This window comes from Macrobrachium nipponense, chromosome 27 (assembly GCF_015104395.2).
Source record: "Macrobrachium nipponense isolate FS-2020 chromosome 27, ASM1510439v2, whole genome shotgun sequence".
In the NCBI taxonomy this organism is placed as follows: domain Eukaryota; kingdom Metazoa; phylum Arthropoda; class Malacostraca; order Decapoda; family Palaemonidae; genus Macrobrachium; species Macrobrachium nipponense.
In genome coordinates, this window is record NC_087216.1 from 40,247,554 (window position 1) to 40,264,442 (window position 16,889).

Genomic DNA, 16,889 nt, shown 5'->3' on the forward strand with positions numbered 1-16,889 from the left:
ATGTCGCAGAAGTCCTTGAAGGGGAGGCTCTTGGTTTCCTTGCCATGGCGTACGAAGTAGGTCATGTCCATGACGGGGTTGTAGTAGTGTTGCTGCGGAGGAAGTGAAATGAGAGGGAGCTCGTGAAGACATGATGATGATGCAATCAATTCATAAATTATGGTGAAACAATGAAGGTATTGCTGTTGTGGTCATATGATGATAATCGAATTAAGACTGACGATGACACCAAGTGGCAAACATAGGTGAGGTAACAAGATGATGATGATGATGATGAGGAGGATGACGATGAGTTCCGGTCGACTGAGGACGATGACGATGATGATATATGGAATTTAGACCAAAGGCCAAGCGCTGGGACCTGTGAGGTCATTCAGGGCTGAAAGGGAAACTGACAGTAAGAAGGCTTGAAAGTTATAGTAGGAGGAAAACCTCCAGGCAGCTGCACTAAGAAACAATGGTTAGAGAGGGTGGAAAGTCAGATGGAAGAGACAGAATATGAACGGAGGTACAGTAAAAGGAATGAAAGAGGATGCAGGTAAGGGACGCTACAAAGACCCTTAAGTAATGCCTACAGTACACCGTATGAGGTGGACTGACGGCACTACTCCCCTACGGGCATGAGGACGATGACGGCAACGACAAGGTCTGACTAACACGAGGTGGCAATATGATGACAATGAAACATATGGTAATGAGCATGGTTGTGATATAATGATATTGATAAAAACTGTCAGTAATATTATAATAAAGATGACGAGTATGATAGCAATATCAATCAAGATGTTTATTTTCCTAGGCAGAGTAACTTGAGTACCACTTGGTCGGAAGTCACGTTCAATGTCTGTAGCCTAATCTTCTACAAGAAAGAATTCTCATCATTTTGAAATGTCCGGATACGACCGACAGACGACTGAAATTCATTGTAACTACTTTCAAGACACTGAATGACACAAGTTTATGTAATTATTAATTATAACTATCACAAAATTGAATGCCATTATTATTATTATCATTATTATTGTACTGTATAATATACTGAACATTTTAAAAATGAGACATAGTATGGATGGATGGATGGATGTATGAGTTTTAGGGCAAAAGCCCAGGCACTGGGGCCAAAGAAACCATTCAGCGCCGAAATGGAGAGTAAATAAATTACATAATGAATGAATTAATAAGTGTATGAAGAAAATGGTTCATATATAAATTACCATATGAGAAATGAATGAATTAATGAAGAAATGAATGAAGAAAATGCTTAATAAATAAATATATATATCTATGATGCGATAGATAAAAAATAATTAAATGTTATTAAAAATGTTTATAGACTTTAAAAAGGAGATGAGAGCAGAAATATCTGCTTCATCTCCCAAAATATCACAAAGGGATTTACCCCTAAGATATCTCTCTCTCTGGTTAAAATATCTGGGGCAAGCAACCAGAATGTGCTCCACTGTTAGCCTCTCGCCACCGCAAGCACACTCTGGGAGGCTGCCCCCTTCTAAAATAAACTGATGGGTCAAATAAGTGTGCCAATCCTGAGTCTGCTTAAAACTATTTCTGTTCGCCTATCAGACTGGAAAGACGAAGGCCACGGCAATATATTATTTCTAATATTTCTGTACTTTCTATTATTGGCAAGATGAGGAGAATTCCATCTTTCTTGCCATTTGCTTAAAATATAAGACCTAAAAGGACCTTTTAGATCTGTATGAGGCACTTTACTAAAGGCTGTTTCTGATGAGACACTAGCAGCTTTCGCTTCCCTATCTGCCATCTCGTTTCCGCAAATCCCCACATGTGAAGGGACCCAACAGAAAGAGACAGATTTACGCAAATAATACAAATGGAGGAGCGATTCCTGAACTTTTTGAACTAACGGATGGAAGCTATTGAATTTTTTAATAGCTTCTAAAGTGCTTTTGGAATCAGTAAATGACAAAATTAGTGTCGCTACTTTGAACAACTATATCCAGGGCAGAGACTATGGCTGTTAATTCTGCTGTGAATATGGATGCAAAGTCAGGTAGTTTAGCTGTATATGCTGTATCACCAAGGATAACTGCACAGCCATTAGTATGGACAGTTTCGTGCTCCAAGAATGTTCCCCTAATCTCTTCCTCAAGACAGTTTTTTCCAAGAATTTTCCCCTAATCTCTTCCTCAAGACAGTCTTTTTTGTTAAATGCTATTTTGCACACGGATGCTTCTGAATAAGCCATGGAGGGTACACAGGATGTTTTACTTCCATGACTTTCTGGGATTTAAGATGATTACCCCTAACATCTTCATTTAGTCTAACTTGGAATGGTCTAGAGGTTCTTATACCAGAAAAGACCCGTGAGTCTGCTTCCCTCAGCACCTGGAAGGAGGGATTTTTGGGAGCACTTTTAATTCTAGCCAAGACATAGGATATTACAATCTTTAAAAAAAAATAAAAAATCTATTATAGCGACTGAAATCAATTCCATAAAACTGCTCGGTCACGATTTCTCGTTAGACCACAAATGACTCATTCACTACAGCTTAGCGAGTGACAGACAGCTTGCACTGATTAACGAAGCCGAACAAGATGTATTTATCCAACGGGAGAAATCGGAGGTCGGTTGCTTTAGCGTCAACATTTTTTCCGCCAGATTTACTAGACGAAATATCACGACTCGAAACACCTTCGTTCAGCCTGTAGAATATCTTTACGAAATTATCTTCTTTCAGTCTACGGAATATTCTTACCGAAATGCTGCACCTTCAGTCAGTCTGTGGGATGTCTGTCACCGAAATATGTTCATTAATATCAGAAACATCTTCGTCAAGGCGATGGAATCTATTCAAGTGAAAAGGCCACCTTCATTCAGCTCGCGGAAATGCCTTCACCAAATATCTATCTTTGCTGTATTTTCTTCCACCATTTTGCATATTATTCTTTTAATAAAAACAAACATTTCTATTCATTCTGTGAATTATTTTATAAGAGGTATCATATTTCTTTTTATTCAGAGGCAGATGTCGTTAGCTAGGCCAAAACCGGTGAAACTACGAGAGAATGGGAGAGACAAGCAGGAGATTCTGCAAATTTGTCAAGATTTCAAAATTCACTGTGTAAGAACTTTATTCTCTTCGCATCATCACAGATCAACAAAACCGTGGGCAAAATAGAAAAACAGGTGTGTAGTCAAATGTACAGTTACTAAAGAGAGAGAGAGAGAGAGAGAGAGAGAGAGAGATTTAAACATCCAAAGACGGCGCCCACTTACACTGATAAAGAATCTTCAGGTTATCATATAGTGTATTCAGTCTAATGAGGACCGTATCTCCTTTCAAAGAACGATCCCAACCCTCATCAGACAAATATCTATTCTCCAGCGCCTTTCGCGGGGGTGACCTCGAAGTTTATGGGAGGAAATGCAAATTTCAACAACGCAGTGAAACGCGGCTTTATTACTCTTGGAATCAACTCTACAAAATCCAGAATAGAATCATCAGCTTCCGGTGTTTGCTCTCAGTTGCGCACAGTATTTTGACAGTGATCATAAAAGTACTACCTTAGGTTTGGTTAAGTTGGAGGTTTTAAAACGGTGCTCCAATAACTTTGGCTATCGTGAAATTCAAAAAAGTAATTTCTGCTTCTAGCCGTTGGTGTAATTAGGACAGTAAATAGGCGGTTAGATACATTCAGTGTTTTTATGGAAATAAAGTGCATGTATTTGCCTAAAAAGACAACAAGCAATTTATTTTTTTCATCTAGGTTTACCATCCAGAAGCTTAGAGTAAGTGACCTGTACTTCTCTTTAGCGTTCATTGAACATCTTTAAAGATAACCTTGACAAAAATTGTTTATTGTCATCTATAAGTGATGGTGAATCAACTTTTTATGAGATAGATCCAGGGGCCAAGGGCATCTTTAGCAGGAATTTGCCCCCCTGAGTACTGCGTTCCACAGACATATCTTGTTTGTGCAGAATGACATTTGCTTAAATAGCTACTACAATCATCAGGGTGTAAACAACTTAGTCGAGATTTCAGTTTTATCCTGTTCTCTTGTCACAGTTCCCCCAACAGTTGTTTTCTAGCCCAGATCTCAGTACAAACAAAGGCAAAAATAGTTAGATAAGAACAATCTGGTATTCAAAAACTTGATCAATTACGAAACAACTTCGTAAGATTCCCTTCGTATGTGTGCATATAGGAGTACATAAGTAAATGCGAGCATGTATATTTGCATAAGCACACATATTTGCATAAGCACACAGTATTTGAATATAAACCTTCTTATCTTTGGAGGAACAAGTTTCTTTACAAAGCCACGCTTACAAATACTACATACTAATATACCCGTTATTATTGACGAACCGGCGTCAAAGGAAGATACAGAAACAAAACATCAAGCATAACACAAACTTTTTTTTTTTTTTTTTTTTTTTTTTTTTTTTTTTTTTTTTTTTATTTTTTTTTTTTTTTTTTTTTTTTTTTTTTTTTTACTTTTGGCGAAAATGGAGTCAGTATGTGAGTCTGAATGAGCAGATAACAAAGTAACATATACGTGTCATCATGAATTTGAAATAAAAATCAAGATTACCAAAATGCATTTCAGCTAGCTAGCTCACTTACCATCTGAGGCACCAGCATGGAGTTCGACAATCCAGAGGTTGTTGAGAATAAAAAATGGCCTGATGTCGTTAGAACATTTGTGTATCGCACACCTGCAAAAGAGATTGCGCATCAATTATCTTCTCGTTATCCCATTTTTACTTCAGATTTTCCAAGCTAGTTAAAGATAGATGTGGAAGGCCTGAACAACAAGATTGTTCAGTATGCCGATGATACAACACTTGTGGGTGTAGCAAGGCCTCCACTTATAAGGAATGAAGCGACCCTCAGTCTCAATCGAGACATGGACCGGTATCAGGTTGAAATACAGTAAAACAAAAGCACTATTGATTAGCAGGTCTCATACAGATTTCCCACCCCATCCTCCCCTCCAGGTGGATGGAACTCTCCTGAATGAGTCTGAAGTTAGGTATTGCTCGGAAGACCTCATGTATTTATAACTGTGATAAAATCAATGCAATCTATTCTAGGCCATTTGTGTTTCCTTTACTAGAATACTGTTCTCCGGTGTAGATGTCTGCTTCTGCCAGAGAGTGATCTCTTTTAGAGTAATTCAGGCTAGTAGGTCTCTTGTTTCCTAATATCAGTAGTCATGACTGGGACCATCAATGGATGGTCTCTTGTTTGTCACTTTTTCATAAGTTATATTTCAACAGAGATCTTTCACATTCACAATTGATCCCTGATCCTCTTAACCTACGTAGAGCAACCAGATTCGCTGAACAGCAGCACCAATATTCAGTCAATATGCCTCGTTGTCGAACTTCTCATCTCCAGAGTTCCTTGATTCCTCACACCGTTGGACTGTGGAACAGCCTCCCAGAGGAAGTCGTACAGTTGGAACTTCAGAAGTTCAAGTAAAGATGCAATACTATTTTCCTTACATCTTAATACTTTTTTATCTATTTATTATACTCTTTTTTAATGCGGGATCTCTTCCTTTTGTATTTCCCTTTACCTTCTCTTTGCTGAATGAGTCTAATAAACAACATATTCTTAGGATGCTTGAATTTCAGGTTTCTGGACCCTGCGGGCTTGTTCCATATGTATGAACTTCCGCCACTCACGTCCACTTTTCTGACTAACTTATTCCTCAACCTTCCTTACCACACATCCAAACCCTCTAGGTTTCCAATATCTAAGTCCACTGTTCACTGCAAATTGAGCTGCATAATCACCGAAAGATCGAGAGACGTTATTACATTGACAAAGGTTGAAGAAAAATATTGAGGATCTTTTGCGAGGAATTAATTCTAAATGTCCCGTGACTCATGATTACCACATCTTTGTCCGTATATTCCTCGACAACTTGCAGAAACCTAAGGCCTACCTTTTCTGATTTTCCTTTATTGCATGGCAATTACGTCCAAAACCACCATTTTCGAAATAGTTTGATATCAAAAGACACATGGATGCCATTTTTCTAAAATCCTTACAATATTGCCTTAACATAATGAAAATCTGCCATGAATCGCGCTGACCAGGAAAAATTAAAATTGAAATGTGAAGTTTGTTGTTTTAAGCATGTAGCTGGCTTTAAACCGTTCCTTGCTGAAAGTTGTGAAAAAAAACGATCAGAAATTATTATTAAGAATGAATATTTAACTATAATTAAATATCAGCTGAATAAGGTGACAAGATTTGGGTCAAGATTACATCTTTAAAAATGGCTAAAGGTACCGACACTTCACTGACACGAAAGTATTTAAATCGTTAGTCTACCTTCGTCTCCATCTAAAGCGGCAAATGGTGATACGTTTTCTCTGACATTTGGTTTGCGCCTTTAAGAGAAAATGGAATACTGCAAACGGAAAACTATTTTCTTTACTTGTTTCATTGGCATGACAATAACTTCATCTTGACTTTTTTCGCATGACTTTTTGCAAAAACTATATCACCTATTTCAGTGAAAAATATTATTCCATTTTAAACCACTATTGCACGTTGGACTTGAGGATATCATTTCCGTGTGTGTTAATTAATGTGCTCTGAACTTTTCTGACAATAGTACCTAGGTAGTACTAGCAAAGTCATTTTCGACAGAGTGGACCCCACCTTCAATTCGGCGGACCAAAGCGGGGAAACGAGGTTTTTAGGCCGGGAAACCGTGAAATACAAAGACTTTAATCTTACTGATAGTTCACATTCAGATTAACGTAAGTGTATGGTTTTAGACTAAGTGTGATTGGTTAGGTCATATCCTATATAACAAAACAAACGTCAGAAACGTTCAAACTACACAAGAAGACATAGGAAAATGCTATTTTCGAGTCCATAATGCAATCATATTTAACAGTAAAATTTTATCCAATGAACAATATCTATTTTCTTGAGTGGATTTTGAATACGCACAACTGTTATAAGAAGCATCTGGAATATAAGAGTCACTCATATTGACTTTTTTAGTAGATAGCAATCCATAAAAAAAGCTTGTGATATTTGACAATTAATTGGTTAAGGTTAAGGAAATGTTTAATCGTTAGTCATAAAGGTACATGACACATGAAAGCAAGTAGCATCACCAGCCATGAAAGCAAGCATCAATAATTGCCATGAAAGTAGCATTAAGAGTTAAGCACAAAAACAGGTAAAATTAATACCCATAGAAGTATGTAGCATTAATGGTAAAGAAAGCGTCCGTTCCAAAGGGTAATGAGCTCCTAATGCCAACATAGCCAGTAACAACACAAATAAAAATCTTTAAAATAATTAACAAAACAAAACAAAAATATTATTCGAAAGAACAACAGACAGCTACTGCTCCAAGACTCGTTCAATTCATTCAAAATCGATTTTACATTTTTGTTCACCAACTGAACTCGCTTGGAATATGATTTCCTGTCAATGCGTAAATGAAGAAGAGGCCTTAACAGCTGCCGTTCAATTCTAGAACTGACAATTCTGTCTGTTTATCTGTAAGGTGAGGTTTTCTCATGTGAACCCTATGTATTCCAAGCCCCGTTTGGGGCAAGTGAACTGAGGGAAGGGTGGTTGAAGATCCCAGTCATTCAGTAAATGCTGATAATGACCTCATCTTGTATCATTAATTAAATTAGTTATCGGTATAGTGATAACTGCACACAATGTGTTCTCATGCATACAGAACAAGACAAAAGACGTTTAATTCGCCGAGTAAGCTTCCAAAAACAGAACTGCCATGCGTTACTGACTGTCTGGTGGTGATGTATGTTGACCCCCAAAAGCAGAAAAAAAGCAAAACATATATAAGAGAACACAGAAATTTTCTTTTCGAAACTAAATTTACTTTCGAAACAGAGCCAAAAGTCATATTTCAAAAAATGAGGACCCTAAGAGAACACTAAACCTAGTTGGCTGAAAATCAGGCGAAGCGGGGTAAGTAGAATAAAGGTTTTGATCAGTACCGCAGGGCTGTTTAATGCAGTCAGAAGTTACACAATACTAAGAGGTACCAGAAAATGTGATTGATCTTTGAGAAGAACTCGACGAGTTACCCGCCTGTAAATAAAGAAATAAAGTCAAGCTTCATCGTCACATACTGAACTTAATCAGGTTGACGTCTATGGTTCCTTGGCAGGGTCCAATATGGGAGGTTCATACTGAAGACTTAAAATCTAAAAGAAAAAAAGAAAAGCAAAGAGAATTATCCTGTGGATAAGTCGATAGCGTAGCGGGCTCCTAACACCAGGCAACATCAGTAGGCTTTCCAGCATTCTTTGTATGCTGATGGCAAGGCCAGATTAATAAAGGTAGGACATGGAGTCAATATTCAAGGCTTTTGGAAAAGCTTCAATAAGTTACTTTCCAAATAACAGTTTGTTATATATATTTTCTATATATATATATATATATATATATATATATATATATATATATATATATAAAATGCATGCATATTGTGTGTGTGTCGGCAGATGGTTATACAAGTGTTTCTGAGCGTTTTGAATACAAAATAAGAAGTCAAGCCGAGCCCTGTAGCTTTAGTTTGTGTAAGCATTCCTAGAGCCAGCGGAGGCTCTTGCTGTTTATGCAGTTAAATGATTGTCACTCTTAAAAATCTTTTTTTTTTTTTTTTTAATCACCTGTTACGCACTCTTGGCTTCCCTGTAACTTTCAAGGCGGAGAAACTTCTAAAAGAAATGCTGTTAGTCCTATCCTTACCGTACTGAGGCATGTGGAGTCGAGGCATAAGGTAGAACTGCACAGTTTTCATGAGGCCTTCCACAAACTGGCTGATCAACTGTTGCTCTGCACTGATGCCTTCCACGCGTCCATCCTCGAGGATGCCCATGTAGATGACTCCTCTCTCGCCAGCGTTCAGGAACCCCACCAGTAACTGAAAAATATAACAGTGATAATCATTCGACGAGATTCCTTAGATCTCTTAAGGAACAAAGGCCTTGAATTCAGCCAAGGAACATCAGAAAAGAAAGAAAAAAGAAGGACGAAGAAGCGGCAGGTTTCCTGAAGGGTTTCGTCTAGATGTTAATTTTCATCTTTCATACACCAATTTACGGTCACATACAGTTCTATCGATTTTATAGGCCAAGCTTTCGCCCATACACACTATTCAGTATATCATATATAAAATTTATCAACATCTCAATTATCTCATACCTAATAAACAATGTTGCTATCTACTCCATGAAGCTAACTTATCATCCAACACATATTTCTGACATCAACCAAAGCAAGTTTGTTATGTCTTCCACTCTCTCCTTGCTTTCATTCAGCTTCTTTCCACAAGAGTGCTATCAATGGTACCCTTTAATTTCACAACCTTTAGTATTAGTAAATCGCGTCTAAAGTGGCCAAGCAAATGGCAATTCATCAGCCATTTCTCATAGTAAATGCACAGTACAATAAAATGAGAGAACTACAAAATGCTGAAGATTTCACAGACAGCCCCATCTCACCTTAAGGATCGTGTTCCTCTTGACCTCGTTCAGGTCCTGCACAGGGAGGAAATGGCACTTCTGCCCGGCTTCTTCCACGGTCAACTTCTGGTTCAAGACAAAAGTGATTTCTCGCTCAGACACGGCATTGGTCAACACAGCTTCCAGGTCTATTTCTGCTTGGCCATTAACGTGTGCACGGGCATTTTCTTTCACCTACAAATGTTACATGGCCATCTCAAAAACCCTGATGCCAATTTTGAGAGGTGCATGCTATAACTACGACTTATTCGTCTCTACGAATTAAATAATATATTTATCATGCCATTTTGCTTAAAAGATCAGTAATGGGCAGGACTCGGAAATGGGGATGCCCTTGTGGCAATTTAATACTTTATTTGACAAGGTTATCTACAGGTTTATATAAAAAAAAAATCCTGATAAATAAAGATTGACTGGACCCGAGTGGACTGCTAAAATTTCAGTAAAAAATTTGCAAGAAATGTAATATATCACTACTCAGTACACTGATCCACAGAAAAAGGTTCTGGGACATCTCATTTACTCTTGAGTAGAGTCTGTGATCTTTGAAACCTATCCTTTTTAAAATATCACACAGACCTCATTGCGACAACGAAATTGGAGCAAAACCGAAAGACGGTGTTGTGGTGTCAGCCCACAAATATTTTGTACTTACAGATTTCAGCTCATGGCTACCCACAGTGAGTATGGATTCCATAGGACGGGACCACGAATTCAATGATCTCTGAGCCAAGGGTTGACGAGGTGGAGGATCATGGGTCATCATAACTCCAGGTTTCACTCCCTCTTTCCTCGGATGCCTTAGAGGTCTCCCGCCTCTGCCACGGCCACCTTCGTCATTTTTTCTTAATCCGTTTTTGTAATCACTCCGCCATCTGAAAAGGAACGAGCGGAAGATTATCTAATATTCCTTTCCATTCTTCCAGCATTCAGTTATCCACCTTGTCACCCTAACAGTCGCTCCCAGAAGTATTCTCAGTTTTACAAGGACACCTTCCAGTCTTTACTTCATTCTGAGCTGCCTCTACTCTGCCTTCATATTCCATAAACATTTTAAAATGCTCCTTTGACACAGGACTGCATTCTCATCACAGTGTCTCTCCATTCGCACCATCTATATTCACAGTATTTGTTCCTTTATTTCTCCACTGACCTCCTTCAGATACAAATTCTCTTCCATTCTTAGGTTTATGTCTCAATGTTCATTTCGTATCAGATTTTTCCATTCGGTTTGTCCCTGACTGCTATGTTCGTCTTGGAGCAGAAGATAAGCGTTATTCATGAAGGTTTATTCGTCAGACCTCTAATTACACCACCACTCTACATACTGAAGGTATTCCTGCATGCGGGCCCCTCTATATGCACAAAGCACGCAGAACACCAACTGATTCAGTAGCCCCACCCCTTGAAATTTGCATGCTTTTGGTAAACTCCCTCCGGTTTGGTGTCTAATGTTAGTGTTGTCAAAAATTAGTTGGACGAGACTGTCATACGACACAACCTTATGATCTTTTCTTAAATGAGAAGTGAAAACTGGAGCAAGATACAAGGCAGAAAGTTAGACAGCTAATGAGGGGAGACCACAGGCATTGGATGGAAGAAGAAGGCAAAGGGTAGCGCAGGTGGTGCCTAAGAAGTGGTAACACCCCTATGGGAAACCTATGTAGAAATTCAACATTTGATATGAAAACATCAAAAGCCGCATATGTTGCGCCAACTCCATCAGCAGTGCTCTTCAATGGAATTATAGTAATCATATATATATATATATATATATATATATATATATATATATACATATATATAACATAAATATATATGTATATATATACATGTATATATATAAAAGGCAATTTCTGTTTGTCTGTCTGTTTTGTTTTTTTGCTGTGGACACCTAGGACAAAGGAAAGCTAGGGCTAGCCAAAATTTTTGTTTTACCAGGACTTCCCCTCCCCTTAGGGAAGGTTTAGTCAAAATCCGAAATTCGAGGGCCGTTTCTAAGGGGGTCATAAACCCTCTTTTTCATACCCCTCATTTTTTACAACTTTGGAAGTTGACATCGATGTAGAGTTTCTATGGGTACAAACAGGTTCCCCAGAATATAGGACACCCCTAAGGCCCCCTCAGTAGTAAGGGGGACAACTCCCTCTCCCGAAATGGGGCCCGAGAGTTTCCCTTTCCCCAATTATTAGGGGGCAGGAGGCCCACGCCCTTTCGACTTACTGCCCAGGGGAGAAGGGGGTGGAAGCCTACCTACCCTGACCTTGATAGCAGGGGGGCTGCAGCCCCCTCTTTGAGAATTAGGGCCCAAAGGGTTAAAAATGGCCCTACTGCAATCAAATTTGGTACCATGAGTTAACATAAATGACTACAAACGCATTTAACATCAACATCACAGTTTAACTATAGGCTGAGTTTTATCAAGGGCATTTTAAGGGGGGCCCCTCGATAAAAATCTTTCCCCAGCAACCTGTCGCAACCTGTATGCACCTGCCTAGGCTCGGCAGTGCCTGACTGAGCCAGTCAGTGACGCAGTAGTAGCTTTGAATGGGGAAAGATGTACTTCCAGGTCATATATGAGTGAAGGTGTGATTGATAACAACTCAGTGAAGGACATGTGAATGGTCATTAAGGAAATGAAAGTTTAACCTTGTACCCTAAGATACTCGAGTGATGGCGTAACGGAAAAATCCAATACCGAATATTGGCCCATGAGCCAGACCCACAAATTTTGAAAATCGGTATAAAATTACTGGCAGAGTTTCACTATGATTTTCAGATAGCTACAAGTATATAGGATTGGAAAATGTATGATAGCCATGAATATCTACTGGCTAAATCATATCTGATGAGCATTTATCTGAATAACTGCAAGATGAAGTCAAATGGATAAGAAAGAATTCTTCTGCATTTCAACCCATTTATCTGTCTGTCTGTCATTGATAAATGGCCAGAATTAACCGATAATAATAAAATCTGCATTGCCTTTTAAGAATCAAACCATCTGAGAAACAAGATTAAGAATGATCTCGCAAAATCACCATGACCATGGCATCCGTCTGATGTAGATCTTCGGTCTTACAAAGTACCTGATTATCTTCAAAGGTTTTACATGAGGCTTCTTACAGGCAATGTTGCCAATGCAATTCCATCCCTAAGAACCTACGTCTTTCCTCAATAGTGGTAGTTATGGACCAAACCCTCTATGCAAAGCTTCTGAAAACATATGGAAGGGAAAAAGAGGCGTATAATAATATCCTTCGTATGGGAGCTCTCCACACCATCTGTAACTTCACGGCAATTCTTGGCATAAGATTTCAAGACGGAGGTCTTCGTGACATCTGCATTGACTCTGGCATACTTGGAGAAGGTTCAGTTACTGGTGTCATGGGTGGGAAAATGTACAATCGTGCAGTTCGAGTCCACAAATGTTTATTTGAAGCATTGACCAGACTTGTGTGGGAAAACTTTTTATCCTGGATTGCTAATGACGGTATTGAGGTAGTAAATAACTTTGTAAATGAAGTAATGAGATAAGTGATGATCTCAGTTAGGGCAATATTGATGAAATATTGCAAGGACCAGTATTCGAATCTGCATTCAACTTTGGCAATAAGTTTTTGGATTATCTTGGTCATAATAATGGAGACCTATCAGCTTTCTGGATGACATATGTTGGCATGAAAGGGAAGTATATTGCTTAATCTCCTACGAACATCTCGAGAGGGAAACTGGTTCCTTGAACGTCATGCAATAAGGTTAATGAACCACCTGAAGTATATGACAGTTTTTTGAAGGACCAGTCTTCTGTCCAAATGTCCGAAACAAATACCTTTGGACGCATACCAATAGATCAAGCCATACAGGAAACAATAAATATACTCAAACAACGGGAGGTAGTACTTCACGATTTAGTCTTAAGCCAGGAGCAGTGACAAGGAATGATATAACAGCAGAATACAGAAGTTCATTTTTACATTCTATGCGGACCTTTATTGAATCTGGTGGTTCAAGTTCTCTTCACCCTGACCTGCTTACAACTAAATGGTATATGATGAACATGAAGATCATCAGTAGTGAGCCATTAAAAACTGGACTGATCCTTTTTCAGAAATAAACTAACTATTAATCCTCTCCGTAGGAAAAATAGCTACTGCTGAAATTAACACAGGACCTTATTAGAATACACTTAAATTGGGGGGAAATCAATAAGAAATCTTTGAAACGAAGGGGAGAATAGAAAGCATCCCTCCTACAAAGAAATTAAATGACCGTATGAAACAGTGTAAACGTAACACATTCACTTCAATGTGCTTGAAGCGAGAGGTTCAATGTAAAGATAAAGCAGTCATTTTGAAAGCTGATCAAGTTTTAGTTGGTAAAATTAGCAAAGCATCACAAGCTCGGAATCTTAAAATGAAAGAGGTTTTATCTCATTCTTTGGGACCTCTTCTAAGACCTTTAGCAACGCCTGAGGGACTACTTCGAAAAACTACCAAAGCTACCCTTGAAAACTTTTTTGCAAAAACGATGTGCCCACAGCTGAATCTATTCCAGGGCAATCTGCAACAATCATTTCTGGTATGTGTCTCGTTCAAAAGATGAAAGTTAATCAAACAACATTTGGGGAAATTGCCATGAATTTGTTTTCCATGATTTTAAATGAAGGTGAAGGAAGTCGAAGAATTGATGCTGTAATTGATAGATATCAAGAACTATCAATCAAAAATAGTGAACGACAAATGATAAGATCAGATTCTGGAATGATGGTCACACAAATTACTGAAATACAAATAATGAGACAATAAGAGAAAGCTTTTGGGGCAAATAAGTATATAACAAAACAAGATTCATTTCATTCTTTGTGAAAGAATGGAAACAGCTATGTATACAAAAAAAATTAAAAGATAAATAATTGTTTTTACAAAATTACCAACAGTAATATCCAGGAAATACATGAACTGAGAAGTAAGTACTCATGAAGAAGCAGATGGTCGCTTACTATTACATGCTGACCATGCTGCAAAGGAAGGATATCAAGCAGTCCTAATAGTTAAGTAGATACTGATGTGTTAATTTTATGCCTAGCATAAAAACATATCGACGTGCCGTTGTATATAAAAAAAAAATGGGGATCTAAAAGTAGGATAAAAATTTCTGGCACTGAGAAAGTAATAGCTTATCTTGGAGATGGGGGTGATGCTCTTTTGGACTACATTCTTTCACACGTTGTGACACGGTCAGCGCATTTGCGTGAAGAGGAAAAAGTTATGGAACGGAAGAAGATTATCAATGATGGAGCATGTAACGCATTTTCCTAGCTGGATCAGAGTGGGACTTCCCAGAATCATTAATGGCAGACTTGGAAAGGTTCACTTGCTACATTTACTCTAGGAAAACAGCAATATTTAACATCGATGAACTAAGGTACCATGTGTTTTTGTCCCAAAAAGGGAGAAATAGAGTCATATGTTGCTACATGTTTAGACTCTTTGAAAAGCATTCATAGAGGGCTAATTATCAGCTGCAAGATGGAAAAGACGCTTACAACCAGATCAGAGTACTACACCAACTCCCACTGGAAGAGGTTGGAAATTTATTAACATTGATGGAAAAGAGCAACTTGCTATAGACTGGAAGGATGGCTTGCCAGCCCCTAAGACCGTCCATGATTTACTTGCATGCACTTGCTCCAAAAGTTGTAAGTTACCCAAGTGCGCTTGCTTCTTACAAATGGAATGAAATGCACAGACATGTGTAGTCTTACAGACTGCAGTAACCAATTAGTCACTGAAACCGTAAATTACCAGTAAGATACAAATGATGAATATGAGTTATGTAGCTGTGATTGTAAAAAAGTTAACTAAAAATACGCACACACAAATCCTGCATCCATTCATTTAAACCAATGAAGCAAAAAGACGATGCAGACGGAGCTAAAGACCACACGGGTCGATGAACACTTTTTGTGGAGGCATCAATTTTAAGGCGACAGCTCCACATAATTAACAAGAAAATCGTTAATATGAAGCAATATCCAAGTAAAATTACTCAATATGGAAGTGTAGAGACCGTAGAGACTATGCATGCAGTGAAATTATAGCAGTAGCGCTAACGTCACTACGACGCTCGCTTATATTCCAAATTATGGTCCTAACTCTTAAACAAAGCATCTTACAGAAATTTTATAAGAATAAAAAAAGCTCTAGAATTTTACTTTGATAGTATAACAATTAATATAATGGTTTAATTATAGGTTATGATTTTACGATAGTATTGCCAATTTTCATGAAAAAATGTATTCAAATTGGGCATTAACAACTTGTACGCCACTGAACAAGTTCTGCATTTTTCTGCTATTCTCAATCTTCATGTTAGAAGTTCGTATCTCTGCAAATTTGACGGTTCTCTGCCAAAAACAGAGCATTCTACAAAGGTTTTTTGCGAACCGCGACATCTTCATTTGCGGAAAAATGTTATTATGGAAACTACGCAAAATCAGTATTTAAAATAGGTTTGGTCAGTTTTTTTTTTTTCACGGCAATCTTACATATTCCATATCTAAGGAGCACACTTGTCCCAAAAATTAATAGTAATCCTTTGGCCCTAATTTGATACTGAAAAACTGACTGGCTTCTGGACTACATGGAAAATGTCGTAACAGAGAAAATTCTGAGGTTTTCCGTATATAGCTAACGTCATGGGGTAACCATGCGGTTTCGACATGACGGTTCAGCAAGCTTGGGACACTTTCCGCACAGGAATTTGTTAAACAAAATAAATGACTAAAAATTCTTATTCTATCCAAGTGTCATATAGGAAAGTCATCGCATATCATATATTAATTGTAGGCAATCATTGGTATAATTTCCCTCGTATTATTTGTATATTACTTTCCTCTTTGTTTACATGCGTTGATATTTTCGAGTAGCGGGACAATGTTGAACAGTATAACTTTCCTTACCTCCCTCGATCCCAACGAAATGATTGTGGCTGAAAAGGATAGGCGAACCATCACAAGACGGTGGCTGAACCTTCTTCGTGTAGTGGAAGCTTCCAGTGAAAGCATGGACAAATCACTACTGTCAAATTTGGAGGCTTTGGGTCTTGCCATGATGGAAGAGGCTCAGCATACACCTGCGAGAAGATAACGTGATACTATGATAGTGATTACTCATGATGAAGATTAGGGAACGAACGTTTCAAGATAAGATAACCCGCCTGAGTGAAGTCGTTGACGGTGAAATTTTAAAATTCTGTCATAATAAAAATTTAAAATGAATTACAGACAAATGCAGTAACCATCTTTCATAATAAAAATATTTTCTTACCTAAGAAAAGAACCAACTAACCATTTGGT

The 16,889-nt window shown here is 38.1% G+C and overlaps 1 pseudogene; it reads right to left on the reverse strand.

Moving 5' to 3' along the window:
- Positions 1-4,590: 4,590 nt before the first annotated feature.
- Positions 4,591-16,565, reverse strand: LOC135201040 (uncharacterized; annotated as a pseudogene).
- Positions 16,566-16,889: the final 324 nt, after the last annotated feature.